The sequence below is a fragment of the Lontra canadensis genome, unplaced genomic scaffold (assembly GCF_010015895.1).
Source record: "Lontra canadensis isolate GAN:19392208 unplaced genomic scaffold, GSC_riverotter_1.0 scaffold122, whole genome shotgun sequence".
In the NCBI taxonomy this organism is placed as follows: Eukaryota; Metazoa; Chordata; class Mammalia; order Carnivora; family Mustelidae; genus Lontra; species Lontra canadensis.
The window spans coordinates 2,195,248-2,208,915 of NW_022631116.1; the positions used below are offsets into that span (position 1 = coordinate 2,195,248).

The following is a 13,668-nucleotide window of genomic DNA, read 5'->3' on the forward strand; positions in this document are numbered from 1 at the left end:
AAGTTTGGGAATTAGTGCAAATACCGCCCCTTTCAGAGAGTCATAAAGCACAGTAGCACACGCGTCCTCAGACAGGAGAAAGGAAATGGTTATTTGTTGAATTCCTGGTGTTCTGAACCTCTGGAGGCCAAGGCCCCCTTCCACTCTCTCCTATTTTCTGCTCACTCTTCAGGAAGAATGAGCTGGTGCGATCCTCATTTGTAGGTGAGCTTGCTACCTGGAAGAGGGGATGACTTGCCCGGAACCACAGTGACTTAGGTTCTAACCCAGGACAGGGATCTGGAGTGTCTCCTTTCCCACCCTGAGAAGAATCTAGATGGGGATGTGACCTGAGGGGGAGCAGACCAAACCCTCCTCAGGCCTGCTACACCTCCCATCTGACTATATTTTTCTAAAGAAAAATTATCTTTTCTTTGTCGGGGGGAAGATCATATTTATTTAGAGAGAGAGTATGTGAGCTGGGGGACAGACAGAGGGACAGAGAGAGAGGGAAGCCGATTCCCCGCTGAGCACTGAGTTTGATCTCAGACTCCAAGATCATGACCTGAGCTGAAACCAAGAGTCAGATGCTTAACCCACTGAGCCCCCCAGAAGCCCCCAGAAAAAGTATCCTTTTGATATTTATGTGTTGCTACTGCTGTTGCTTGGATTTAAATTAAATTACACTTGGCCACAGCCAGGCATCTGTTTCCAGGGCCCTGCAAAGAGTGTCATTCTGAAAGAATTCGAAGTTCAAATACAAACAACACAGAACCATGAAGCCCCTTGCCAGGCAAAGGGAACGCCCAGCCCGTGCACCCTGGTGGGGAGGGCACGGGTCAAGGTTGAGGAGGGCTAGCTGGCCAGGATTCGGGACTTCAAAACCCTGCAGGGGCCAAGTGGCCCGCCCAGGAGGAATAGGAAAGTCACCAGCCACCCCTGGAGAGACCAGAGAACCCCACTTCTGGCCCCTCACCCCTCAGCCAGGCAGGCACATTGGGCAAGGAGGGTGCATGTGACACACACACACCATGTACACACCACATATACACACATATATGCACACACAGATACACATCTATAAATGTATGCACACATTCTACAAGCATGTACATCTACACGCATACGCGTATATACAAACACACACGGACTACTTGTGGGTGCTTGGGTTTCTCAATTACTACTAGATAGATAGATAGATAGATAGATATGATTTTATTTATTTATTTGACAGAGATCACAAGTAGGCAGAGAGGCAGGCAGAGAGAGAGGGGTGGGGGAAGCAGGCTCCCTGCCGAGCAGAGAGCCCAACGTGGGGCTCAATCCCAGGACTCTGGGATCATGACCAGGGCCGAAGGCAGAGGCTTTAACCCACTGAGCCACCCAGGTGCCCCTACTACTTAATATATTGAAGTGGTAATCTTAAAGCATACCATTTCACTACGATTTTATGTTTAACTTACAAATACCATTATTCTGGGGCACCTGGGTGGCTCAGTCGGTTAAGCGGCTGCTTTCGGCTCAGGTCATGATCCCAGGGTCCTGGGATTGAGCCCCGCATCGAGCTTCCTGCTCAGCAGGGAGCCTGCTTCCCCCTCTCTCTCTCTGCCTGACTCTCTGCCTACTTGTGATCTCTGTCAGATAAATAAAATCTTTTAGAAAACAAAAAACAAACAAACACCATTATTCTGCTGATAAATCTAGTAGATTTAAACCATTGCATTTAAGGGTGGGGGCTTAGAACTTCAGTAACTAAATCTATGCAGATATATCTTAGTGATGTTACTGATTTAACACACCCAGCTTTCTTAAGTTTATGAACAGCCTTCCTAAAAAGCAGGATCTTCCCCAAGTTCCTAAACAGTTCTTAAAATTTAACAGATTAAGCCTATGAAAAGAGCGAATATTAAATTCTCTTGAACATTCTATTTTAAGTAGGCTCCTCGCCCAACGTGGGGCTCGAACTCACAACCCCGAGATCAAGAGTCACACACTCCACCGACTGAGCAGCCAGGTGCCCCACAGATGGAGTTTTTTGTGTTTGGGTTGTTTTTGTTTTTGAGTGGGCTGTGTACCCAAAGTGGGGCTTGAATTCGGTACTCTTGGAACCCTGAGATCAAGAGTAACATGCTCTCCTGACTGAGGCAGTGAGGTGTCCATAAACATTTTGAAACTGTCCCAAACTCCTCCAGGTCCTCTCTGAAATCGTAAGCCTAGAGTCCATTACTCAGAACCCATCCTAAAAGGGAATTGCCAGGCTCATCTGTTAGGGACTGTAATGTATCTAAGCCTCATAAACATTACAAATGTATCCGATACCAGATGTGTACATGCCTGAGTTTATCTGCACTTGCTTCCCTATCTCCCGGATTAATTCAGCCCTTCCTGAGTTAAGGACACTTTGTTGCTGCAGAACAGTTTTACTCTTGGGAGCCCAGGAGCCCAGGGTCTGGTTGCTGGGGCTGAGACACCTCAAGTGCCACCTGAGGGGGTGGTCTGACTCTTCCCTCCTTCCCCTCTCTCTCCAGGGTCCTAGCCCTTCCCAGCCCCAAACCCCGCCTCCTCCTCTCTCTTGGATTTGACCTATTGTTTCGTATATTCTGTCTTTGTAGATTCTATCTGTTGCTTCGGATTCCGAGTTTTTCCCCCATTCTTCCTGTCCTCGGAGCCCTATCTCTTGCAGCTCTTCTGGGCATCTTCTGGAATGGGACACACTGTCACACCCTGGGCTCCCTGACTCCTGGATCTCACGCCCAGGGGGGTCATGCTAATGATAAGAATCACAGGGAGCCAGAGGGAAGATTCCTTAGCAGCTACCTTCCCTACTAGCATGGAAATCCTGCTACAGCAGCGCTGTGTGATTATCTCTCTGCTGCTTACATACCTCCAGTGACTGTGAGCTCACCATCTGTGTTTTTTTTAAATTATTGTGGTAAAGTATACATAACGTAAAATTCACCATTTTCAGGGTGCCTGGCTGGCTCAGTCGGTGGAACATACAACTCTTGACCTTGGGGTGGTGGGTTTGAGTCCTATGTTGGATGTAGAGATGACTTAGCAATAAAGTCTTTTAAAAAATCACTATTTTGGGGTGCTTGGGTGGCTCAGTGGGTTAAAGCCTCTGCCTTCGGCTCCAGAGGTGCAGGTGCAGACTCCAGGCACCTGCTGGCTCAGGGAAGACAAGAATCGAGGAGGAAGCAGGAAGGGGTCTTAAAAGCGCCCCCCCTCCCAGGCGGGCGGCACACATGGGTGGCTCAGTGGGTTAAAGCCTCTGCCTTCAGCTCAGGTCATGATCTCAGGGTCCTGGGATCGAGCCCCATATTGGGCTGTCTGCTCAGCGGGGAGCCTGCTCCCTCCTCTCTCTCTGCCTGCTTCTCTGCCGGCTTGTGATCTCTGCCTGTCAAATAATAACAAAAAAAAAATTAAAAAGCACCCCCAGGGGATGGTGGGGGCCCCTGGGGTGGGTGTCCACACTGAGTGTGAGAAAGAGATGGCGGATGGACAGGGCCAACGGTGGATCCCTGAAGACACATTCACATTCCTGGTCCCTGCTGCCTGTGAATGCTAGCTCGGTTGTAAAAAGGGCCTTTGCCGACCAGGTTAAGTCGCAGGTCTCAAGATAAAATCAGCCTGGGTTATCCAGGGTGGCCCTAAATCCAACGACAGGTGTCCTTCTAAGAATCACAGAGAAGAAGTGACCTCCCTCCAGCTCTGGCTCCAGAGACGTTCTATCTCCTTTCCCTGGAGGCTTCCTGGGGCTGCATTTCCCGGAGGGCACCTGATAATTCCCTTCTCTCCCCTGGGAATCCCCTGGAAGGCCAGCCAGAATGTCATGGGGGCGGGCGGGGACACAAGTTCGGTTCAGCCCGTAAGGCCAGTATTCCCACGACCGTGCCCATCCCCTCCCTCAGGAGAACCCGCCTCTGATGTTCTAGGGAGCCCAGGTGGGGGGGTGGCGGGAAGAGGAGCCGGTTCTGCTTCCTGCTTGCCCTCTGGACTCTTATTAATCTCCTTCTGGTGGACTGTGTTTGATTACAACCTCATTAAGCAGCTTTGCACATGCGGGCTTTGGTGGTTTCCATATTGAAGCTGTCTACCTTGGCTGGTTAATATTCAGAGCTTGCAACCTTCCTGCTTGCCGGCTCTGTTACTGCAGACGCTGTGGAATCATGCCTGGAGGGAGAGACCGAGGCGAGCTAATTTCCTGTGGGGCCTTCCTTCTGGGAATGGGTTTAGAACCTCTATTTAAAAGGGAAGGGGGTGGCCGTGGTTTAAAATAGCGAGCGCCTGGCAGCCTCCTGTGTGGCTTCCCCCAGTCTCCCCCTAAAATACCTAAGAAGACCTGCCAAAAAAAAAAAAAGATGAAAAATGCTGAAAACAGAGACAGGTGGACAGTCTGGGAGGAACCTCCTTTCAGTCTCAGACAGACAGAGCTGGTCCCCGGCTTCCTGTGATGGATCTGAGGCCTCCCAAAGGAAGGAGGGAAACCCCTTTCTTCCTCCGTCTGAAGTCTTCATTAATCAGGAAGTCAGGCAAAGTGTCCCTTTCCCACTCAAGTGGTGATTTGGGGGTAGAAAGAGTGGTGCTTACAGCCTTCCCTTGGCACGGCCCTCCCCTGCCTCCAGGAGCCACCGGGGAGCAGGGAGGAGGCGGGGGAGGGGAAGTGGGGGTGGGGGTGGGGAGATATCCCTTCCCAAGGTCAGAGTCACGTAGGCTCAGTGTCCAAGGCTGGGCTCTGAGCTGGCTTTCTCAGCAAGCCAGAGCCTGAAGAGGTGGAGTGGACTCTTACCCAGGAAGCAGCCCTGGGACAAGGTCAAGATTCCTGTTCCCGATTCCAATGCGGTTTGCCACCAACAGGCACCACCACCCGGCCCTAGCCGGGTGCCCTGCGACTCAGCCCCATTCTGACACTGTCCGCCTGGAGAGAGAATCCCCAGATCCCACAGGGTGAGGGCTCGGGTCCTATAAGACAGCCCCCCACACCCCCTCTAAGATGCCAATTGAAAGTCCAGATTGTTGCCTTTGCTTCTGACCCACAGGCTGTAGGTTGGAGGTTCCCCCGATCCCCTCCTGGGGTTTGATTAACTTGCTAGCGCCGCTCATAGAACTCGGGGAGACAGTTTACTTGCTAGATGACCATGTATTACAGAGGATATAACTCAGGAATGGCTACATGGAAGGGACTCATAGGGCAGGGGACGGTGGGGGGGCAATGACAGTTCCAGCCCTCTAACCACAGCAACCAGCCCCCTTCACTAGGTGATCCAGGGGGTTTCCAAAAGCCACCTCATTAACATGACAAGACACTTCTGTCACTTTCATCACTTATGAAATTTCAGGGGTTTAAAGAGCTCTGTGCCAGAAATGGGGACAAAGGACAAATATGTATTTCTTATTATAAATCACAGTGTCTCCCACAAGGCAGATGATAGACGTGGATCTTGCTAGATTGTGCCTCCTTCAAGGGTGAGCAAGTGGTGGTGGTGGTGGGGGACCCTGGGTGTAGGGGAGGCAGTGGGAGCCGAGCCTTGTGCTGTGGAACAGGAAGGAGCTCAAGGCCAGGAGCGAGGAAGGAGAGTGTGTGACTCTCGATCTCAGGGTTGTGGGTTCAAGCCCCACGCTGGGTGTGGAGATTACTTAGAAACAGAATCCTTAAAACAAATAAATAAATGGGGGGACCTGGGTGACTCAGTTGGTTGAACAGCTGCTTTCGGCAGGGTCCTGGGTTCGAGCCCTGCATCAGGCTCCCTGTTCAGCAGAAAGCCTGCTTCTCCCTCTCCCTCTGCCTGCAACTCTGACTACTTGTGCTCTCTATCTCTCTGTCAAATAAATAAATAAAATCTTTTAAAAAATAAAATAAAATAGGGGCGCCTGGGTGGCTCAGTGGGTTTAAGCTTCTGCCCTCAGCTCAGGTCATGATCCCAGGGTCCTGGGATAGAGCCCTGCATCGGGCTCTCTGCCAGCGAGGAGCCTGCTATCCTTTCCTCTCTCTCTGCCTGCTTCTCTGACTACTTGTGATCTCTGTCAAATAAATAAATAAAATCTAAAATAAATAAATAAAGTAAAAGAATAAATGATAAAATCAGAAGACTCCGGGAGCCAATGTTGGTTTTCCTGATGAAAAGACAGGCTGTGAAAAGGTTTCGCATTTGAAGATGGGAAGACGGGCAAACGGCGGCAAAAACTTTTAATAACCAAGAGTGATAGAAAAAAAAATTGGCTAGATGTGCATGCCCCCTTCTCCCGCTGCTGCCTCTTACTTCCAGAAGGTGTCTAGGTTTGCCTTCCTGGGTCTTTTCTTAAATTGTTACAAAATACACAAAACATAAACTGTAGCATCTTAACCATTTTTACAGGTCAATGTTGGGTGCGTTCACATTGTTCTATGATCCGCCTCCAGAGCTTTTGTCATGTTGCAAAGCTGAAACTCCCCATTCCTTATCCCCCGAGCCCCTGGGAGCCACCGTCCTACTTTCCTCCTCTGTGAATTTGGTGGCTCTTGGAACCTCATATAAGTCCCACTTATTGTGAGGGATTTATTTTACTTAGCATGATGTCTCAAGGTTCATCCAGGGTGTGGCTTATGTGGGATTTCAATTCCCTTTTGTGACCGATTAAGATTCCATTGTGTGTGTCACCACACTTTGTTTCTCCATTCGTCTGGTCTGCGGGTGGGTTCTTTCCACCTTTCAGCTGCTGTGAATAGTGCTGCTATTAACAGGTGTGCAGATACTGGCTCGAGTCCCTGCTCTTTGGGGGAGTATATGGTAATTCTGTTTTTAATTTTTTGAGGAGGTGCCAGACTGTTTTCCGCAGTGACTGCATCCTTTTACATTCTCATCAGCAAGCGGGAGCGGTCCAATTTCCTCCCGTCTTTACTAACACTTGGTATTTTCCAGGTGGGGAGGAGGTTGATCTAAGATCCAGATCAGCCAGAGATGTTAAGTTGGTTTGCATCAGGAAGGGAAGGGCTGGGTGCTAGGAGGGTTGACAGCATGGAGAGGTGACGCTGAAGGGCACTTGGGGGTCAGGGGAAAGATTCTGGGAAGGGATTTTTGGAGTTTTGAGGGATATCCTGTAGGGATGCCCCTTCGGTGACTTTGAGAGATTGTTATAAAGACAGAAATGGGTTTTTAGGTCCCCCTATTTGCTGAACTGGTGTTTCCAGGAAAGGGACAGTGTGCTGGGGCTATCCAGGAAAGGCAGATAGAGGTTCGTGGCAAAACCATCCTGTGGACCTGGGGCAGAAAAAGCATCAGCTGGCCTCAGAGTCATCTGGGGCGGCCATGCCAAGGGCACCCAAGGGATGAGTAGCGACTGGGGCATTATCTAGCCAGATCATCTGCAGGTGTGATTTCATTCCAAAATAGTTTTGGGGACACCTGGGTGGCTCAGTTGGTTAAGTGTCTGCCTTCAGCTCAGGTCACGATCCCAGGGTCCTGGGATGGAGCCCTGCATCGGGCTTCTTGCTCAGCGGGACGTCTCCTTCTCCCTCTCCCCCTCCTCCTCCCCCTGCTTGTGCTCTCTCTCTCTCTGATAATTAAGCAAAATATTTAAAAAAATTTTTTTGGATAGGCTAGAGCTTAGAAAACAAACCCCCCTATGCATTCCTTCAGAGAGGAAAACTCCTCCAGCCATGCGAGAACGCAAAGGACTGGTTTGCGTCCAGTCATGGGAAAGTACTGAGGATGGGTAGCAAACACGCCAGCTCAGTCCCCAAATCCATGTCCAAACCTGAATGCAGAATGCCAAATCGTATTGTCAACAGAATAGTTTTAACATTTAAAAAAAAAAAGTAAGAGCAGAAATTGGATCTCCAGTGGTAGCCCCAAAGACCCAGCAGAGGATGGAGCTGGTGCGCTGATAAAGCAAGGAAATTACCAGTAACCTTCCCTCCCAGCCTCTGTCCAGGTCCTTTGGACTTGGTCCCCAGGGTGCCAGTTCTCCAGAGCCATTCGTCACCAAGTTGGAAGTCTGGAGTCAGTCTCTTGGACTGATGTCGCTCCTTCTCCCAGACACCATCCATGGGTGTGTGGGGAACTTCCCTCTCCTGGACCCCTCAGATCAGCCCTCAAGGGGTCAGGGTAACTCGAGAAAGAAGGAAACCTTGCTATGTATAGAATAGGAGTTTTCCCCGGAACCAAAGGGAAGACTTGGGGTAGATAAACCCTTCTCAAAGGCTCCCAGCTCCTAACCCAGCTCCCCAACCCTTAGCTTAGCCCCTTTCTCCCAGAGCACCCCATTATTCTAACCGTGAAGTTCTCACATTTCTTTTGATATCAGGATTTCTTCATACTCTCTGTTTAATCTCTTTTGAAAACTGAGGGGTGCCCGGTTGGCTCAGTCAGAAAAGCAAGCGACTCATGACCTCCAGGTCATGAATTTGAGCCCCATGTTGGGTGTAGAGATTAAATAAACCTTAAAAAAAAAAAAAAACTGAGATATAATTGATATTGTAATACTTAATATATAATTATTATGTTTATCATTGAAATACAATATATGAAATTGAGATGTCATTGTAATAATTTTATGTTTCAGGCGTACAGCTTTGCTTTGATACACCGATGTTGCCATATGTCGTTGGGTTAGCGAACGCGTCTGGGGATCACATAGTTGTTATTTCTTCTAGCGGTGGGAACAGTTAAGATCTAGTCTCTTTGGGAGGTTAATGTTTGTCATAGTTTTGTTGTCTACTGTCAGGGTACTGTGTATTAGATCCCCAAGAATTATTTAGCTACTATTTGCTACTATGTACCCTTAAACCCACCCCCAGCCTCTGCTCACCACCATCCTACCTTGTGTTTCCGTTTGGTCCTTTCTAGATTCCACATATAAGTGAGGTCATTCAGGCACCTGGATGGCTCAGTCGATTAAGCATCTGCTTTCAGCTCAGGTCATGATCTCAGTCAAGGTCCTGGGATCGAGCCCCTTGTGGGCTTCCCTGCTCCGCGAGGAGTCTGCTTCTCCTTCTCCGTCTGCCCCCTCCTCCCTGTTTGTGTTCTCGCTCATTCTCTCGCTCTCAAAATAAGTAAATAAAATCTTTTTTTTTTTTTAAAGTAAGTGAGATCATCCAGTATTTGTCTTTCTCTGTCTGACTGACCTCCCTTAGCATCTTGCCGTCAAGGTCCATCCATGTTGTCGCAAATGGCAGGACTTCCTTTTTTCTCACAGCGGAATAGTATTCTGTTGTCTGTATATATTTATATACCACAGCTTCCTTGTCCCTTTCGCCACGGAGAGACACTTAGGTTGCTTCCGTCTCTTGGATATTAGGAATAATGCTGCGGTGAACATGGCTGTGCATATGGCTCTCCACTGGCCCGTTTTCATTTCCTTTAGATATATATCCAGAAGTGGGATTGCTGGATTGCATGGTAGTTCTATTTTTAGTGTTTTTATTTTATTTTATTTTATTTATTTAATTTTTAGTGTTTGGAGGAAACTGTGCCCTTGAAAATCACAGAGGACCTCAAAGAGAGATTTTCTTTATGTGGGTTAAATCTAGTGGATGGATGCCAGGTACTATATTAGAAATTGAAACAAAGGTATTTTACAGGTGTCTGTATTCATTTTGGGGGTGCCTGGCTGGCTCAGTCGGTAGAGCATGCGAGTCTTGATCTCAGGGTCGTGAGTTCAAGCCCCACATTGGGCATGGAGCTTACGTAAAAAAAAAAAAAAAAAAAGATTTATTTATTCATTCTTTTAAAATTAATAATCTCACATGTGAAATAAACTTTTACAAAAATAACTATGTTTTCCAAAAGAAAAACTTTTTTTCCCCCGTAAGAAAAGCCTTTTACTGAGGAGTGTGACACTGTTTCAAACTTTGGTGGATCTCTTTAATGTGTGGCTTTAAAGAAGACAGCTGGACGCTCACACCCGCCTCTTCTGCACTGGGTCTCTGGCGGTGGGTTGTTTTGGTTGAAGTCTGCAAAGAAAATCTAGGTCGCGCTGATAGTCATCGGAGAAGAGGACATCACAGGGCCCCTGGAAGGGACTAGAGAACACACTTCGAGAAATGCTGATCTAATGGTGATCTATGTGGGTCTCTGCTCACTTTGCAGAAGGCCAGTATCCCTAACCTCAATCCCATCATCTCTGTTCCCTCTGGAACAAGTCCTTAAGCCTGATTCTTCTCACTCAAGTGACATGGGAACCCCACTTAGGCGAGGTGGCATGAGCTGGCCATTGGGCCCCTTGGTCCTCTGCAGGTGACACTCTCCAAGCAAAGTCGCCTCCTGCGGAGACCCAGACACTCCTCCCCATCCCCCTCCTGTCTGCCTCCCGCCTACCCCCAGCCCCCAAACAACAGCTGAATGAACCCCGACAACAGCGGCCCGCCCCGGGGTGCTGGGACCACTGTCAGCGGGCCAGGAGCCCAGAATGACCACGAGGGCAGAAGGAACGGAATGGGGGCTCTGGGAAGAACATTCTGCCCAGAGCTACCCCAGCTTCCAGGGTTCACAAGGAGGGTTTTCTTGGTCCTCCCCCGATGGAAGGCCTCTACTGGCCTGTAGAGGAGGGGAAGGGGAAGACGGGGCAGGGCTGGTAGGAGCAGAGAGCCCAAGCAGTCAGCCAGGCCAGGGTTTTCAAACTTCGCTTTGGCCACAGAACTACTTTGGCGGGTTGTTTTGTTTTGTTTTGTTGTTGTTTAAAGATTTTATTTGTTTATTTTTTTTTTAAGATTTTATTTATTTATTTGACAGACAGAGATCACAAGGAGGCAGAGAGGCAGGCAGAGAGAGAGGAGGAAGCAGGCTCCCCGCTGAGCAGAGAGCCCGATGCGGGGCTCAATCCCAGGACCCTGGGACCATGACCTGAGCCGAAAGCAGAGGCTTTAACCCACTGAGCCACCCAGGCGCCCCAAGATTTTATTTGTTTATTTGACAGAAAGCTATCACAAGTAGGCAGAGAGGCAGGCAGAGAGAGGAGGAAGCAGGCTCCCTACGGAACAGAGAACCCGATGTGGGGCTCGATCCCAGAACTCCGGGATCATGACCTGAGCCGAAGGCAGAGGCTTTAGCCCACTGAGCCACCCAGGTGCCCCTTGTTTTGTTTTTTTTTTAACCAAAGGGAGGCCAGCAGAGCTGCTCTGTCGAGAAATGGGTCCCAAGCCTTGAGGACTCTTCTGGCGTCTCTCGTGTTTGCCATCAGTCAGCCCCAAGATCTTGAAAATATGGTTTGGTCACTACGAGTGTGGTTCATCAGCCCATTTCACAGATGTGCCAACAGAGCCCAAGAGGGAAGACGTCCCTGGCCGACCGACTGTCAGTGGGTCAGGATTGGGTAGACTTGGAATGTGGTGCTTTCTGCAGGGGCCCTCAGGGACAGGGAGAAGAGACCAGCATAAGACGGGGTGCATGCTGAGCAGAGGGGTACACAGGGGCAAGGTGGGGGAGGCAGAGGCTGTGTTCAGGCAACAATTCACAGAGGGGCAGCCCAGCCTGCAGGACAGGCAGGAAAGGAAAGGTAAATCTATCTTCTGTCCTTCTCCTGTGGCCACAAATCCAGCCTCTGACTGTGACAGTCACTGCTCCTCTGTTTCCACCCATGGGTCCCTGCCCTTCCCTCACCTCCATGCCCCAGGAAAGGGAAGCCTTGGCCCTATAAACTTGGTCTTGGCCCTCCAAGACCCTAGAACAGAGGCCCTTTGACGCCCCCCCCCCCCGCCACCCCCTGCAATTTCCTACATTCCCAGCCTCCTCCTGCCGCAGGGATGGTGGGCTGCACTTTTGCACATACCTGAGTTTGTGTTCCGAGATCCTGTGGGTCCGGGCCCTGCTGACCATGAGGCCTAACTCCCAGGTTTTCTGGAGAGAGAGGTCGTGACTTCTGTCACCTTCTCAAGTGGGTCTGTGGTCCAAAAAGAGGTCATGAATCACTGCGTGAGGAGAGGAGGGGTCTTGCAGAGGGGCAGGGGTGGGAGGGAAGGATTGTAGAGTGGGGAGAGCTGTGTCGGTGATATTCTTTCCTACAGGAGGCTTTATGTGTTACCTGGTTTTATTCCTCTCACCTATCTGTGACGGGGGTGGTCACTGGCTCCATTTTACAGATGAGGAAACTGAGACTCAGTGACATGAGGTAGCTTGCCCAGGACACAGCCCTGGCCGAGGGATGGAACAAGCCAGGGTAGGGACAGAGGCCTAAGATGGTGTTTTATTTAGTTCCACGAAGGCCTTCAGTTCTGGGACGGGCAAAGCCCCTCCCTTTGCCAGCTTCCGCACCAGCCCTTGAGCCCCGCATCTAGGTCCCCAGGAAATTATTTCGGCAGCCAGAGAACCTGACAGAGGGCCTCTAGCCTCCGAGAGTCAGTCCTGCCGAATGGAAGACAAGAGCCCCAAGACTGGCCCTTGGTGTCCATTCCTTTCTAACAAGGAGAAGGGAGCAAAGTGTCCCTTCCATGGCAGGTAAGACCCAGCCAGAGGGTGGGTTCAGCAAGTTTCCCCAGCAAGTGCCCAGGCCCCTCCAGATGCCCCCGGCAAAGACCCTTTCTTTCTTTGCCCTTAGAAATGTCAGTCACCCCCACCATTCCCGAAATTATTGTTTAAAAAATCTTTACTGGGGCACCTGCATCTGCCTTCGGCTCAGGTCGTGATCCCGGGGTCCTGGGTTCGAGCCCCACATCAGGCTCCCTGCTCAGCGAGGAGCCTGCTTCTCCCTCTCCCTCTGCCACTCGGTCCCCCCACTTGTGTTCTCTCTCTCTGTCAAATGAATACATAAAGTCTTAAAAAATACAAAAAAAAAAAAATAAAAGCATGTTTACTATATGTGATTTTTTCCCTCTCATTGTTATTGGGATATAACTGCGTTAGAGCCTTGTGTAAGTTTAAAGTGCACAGAATGATGATTGACTTCCATACGCTGAAACGATGACCACAGTAAGTTCACATCCTTACCTCATGTCATTTTGGGGAAGGGGGAGAAAAGACGTGTTTTTTCTTTCCGACGAGAACTTTTAGGATGTGTATGCTCTTTTTCATATTCCAAATCCGTACTTCAGTGCTAACTAGACCGTCATGTCGTTCATCCCATTCCTGAAACCCCGGGCCTTAGTTTCTCCATCTGTAAATTGGGAGTCATGATGCCCAACCTACTTGCCTTACTGGGGTTTCTAAGAATCACATGGGGAAAGTGTTTGGAAAAGTTCAGGATCCCCCACTGACATGACAGGGAGCAAACCAATGCAGGGACTCACCCATCAGGTGACATTTCATCTCCCCAGGGTGTGGGATCCTGGCCACCCAGCTCAGGAGCCTTCCTCCTGTGAGTGGTTTGGTGGGGGGGTGCCTAGGGGCCTAGAGGGTGAAGGCAGCACAGATGGCTCATCCTTGCTTTCCCTGCCCACCCTCAGTGGCCTCCTTGGTCCTCACGGTGGGCTGTGGGCAGGAATGTCATCATTCCTGCCATGGCCTGGTCTGGGCAAGGCACCAAGCTGAGGACAGAAACCACAGTCCCACCCGATGACAACAGAAACCAGGGACAGGTGTTGAGAAAGTCATGGTGTTTACCCATGTCCTTTCACACGTACAGGGCATAAAGTTTATTCTAGCCCTCTAGGGTAGAAAACCATGTTTCTCTGCTTCTCTAAAGCGATTAAGGCTCTTTCAACTTGACTGGTGGAGAATTCAAGCATTAGTCGTGTTTGGGGAGCCTACTTTTTCCTTGGGGTGGGGCAAGAATCTTGGG

At 49.8% G+C, this 13,668-nt stretch overlaps 1 protein-coding gene across 1 annotated transcript in view; it reads left to right on the top strand.

Annotated features, from left to right (window-relative positions):
- Positions 1–13,668, top strand: part of LRRC75A (leucine rich repeat containing 75A) — a 41,521-nt gene that overhangs the window by 13,054 nt on the left and 14,799 nt on the right. The gene's annotated exons all lie outside the window — the stretch shown is intronic.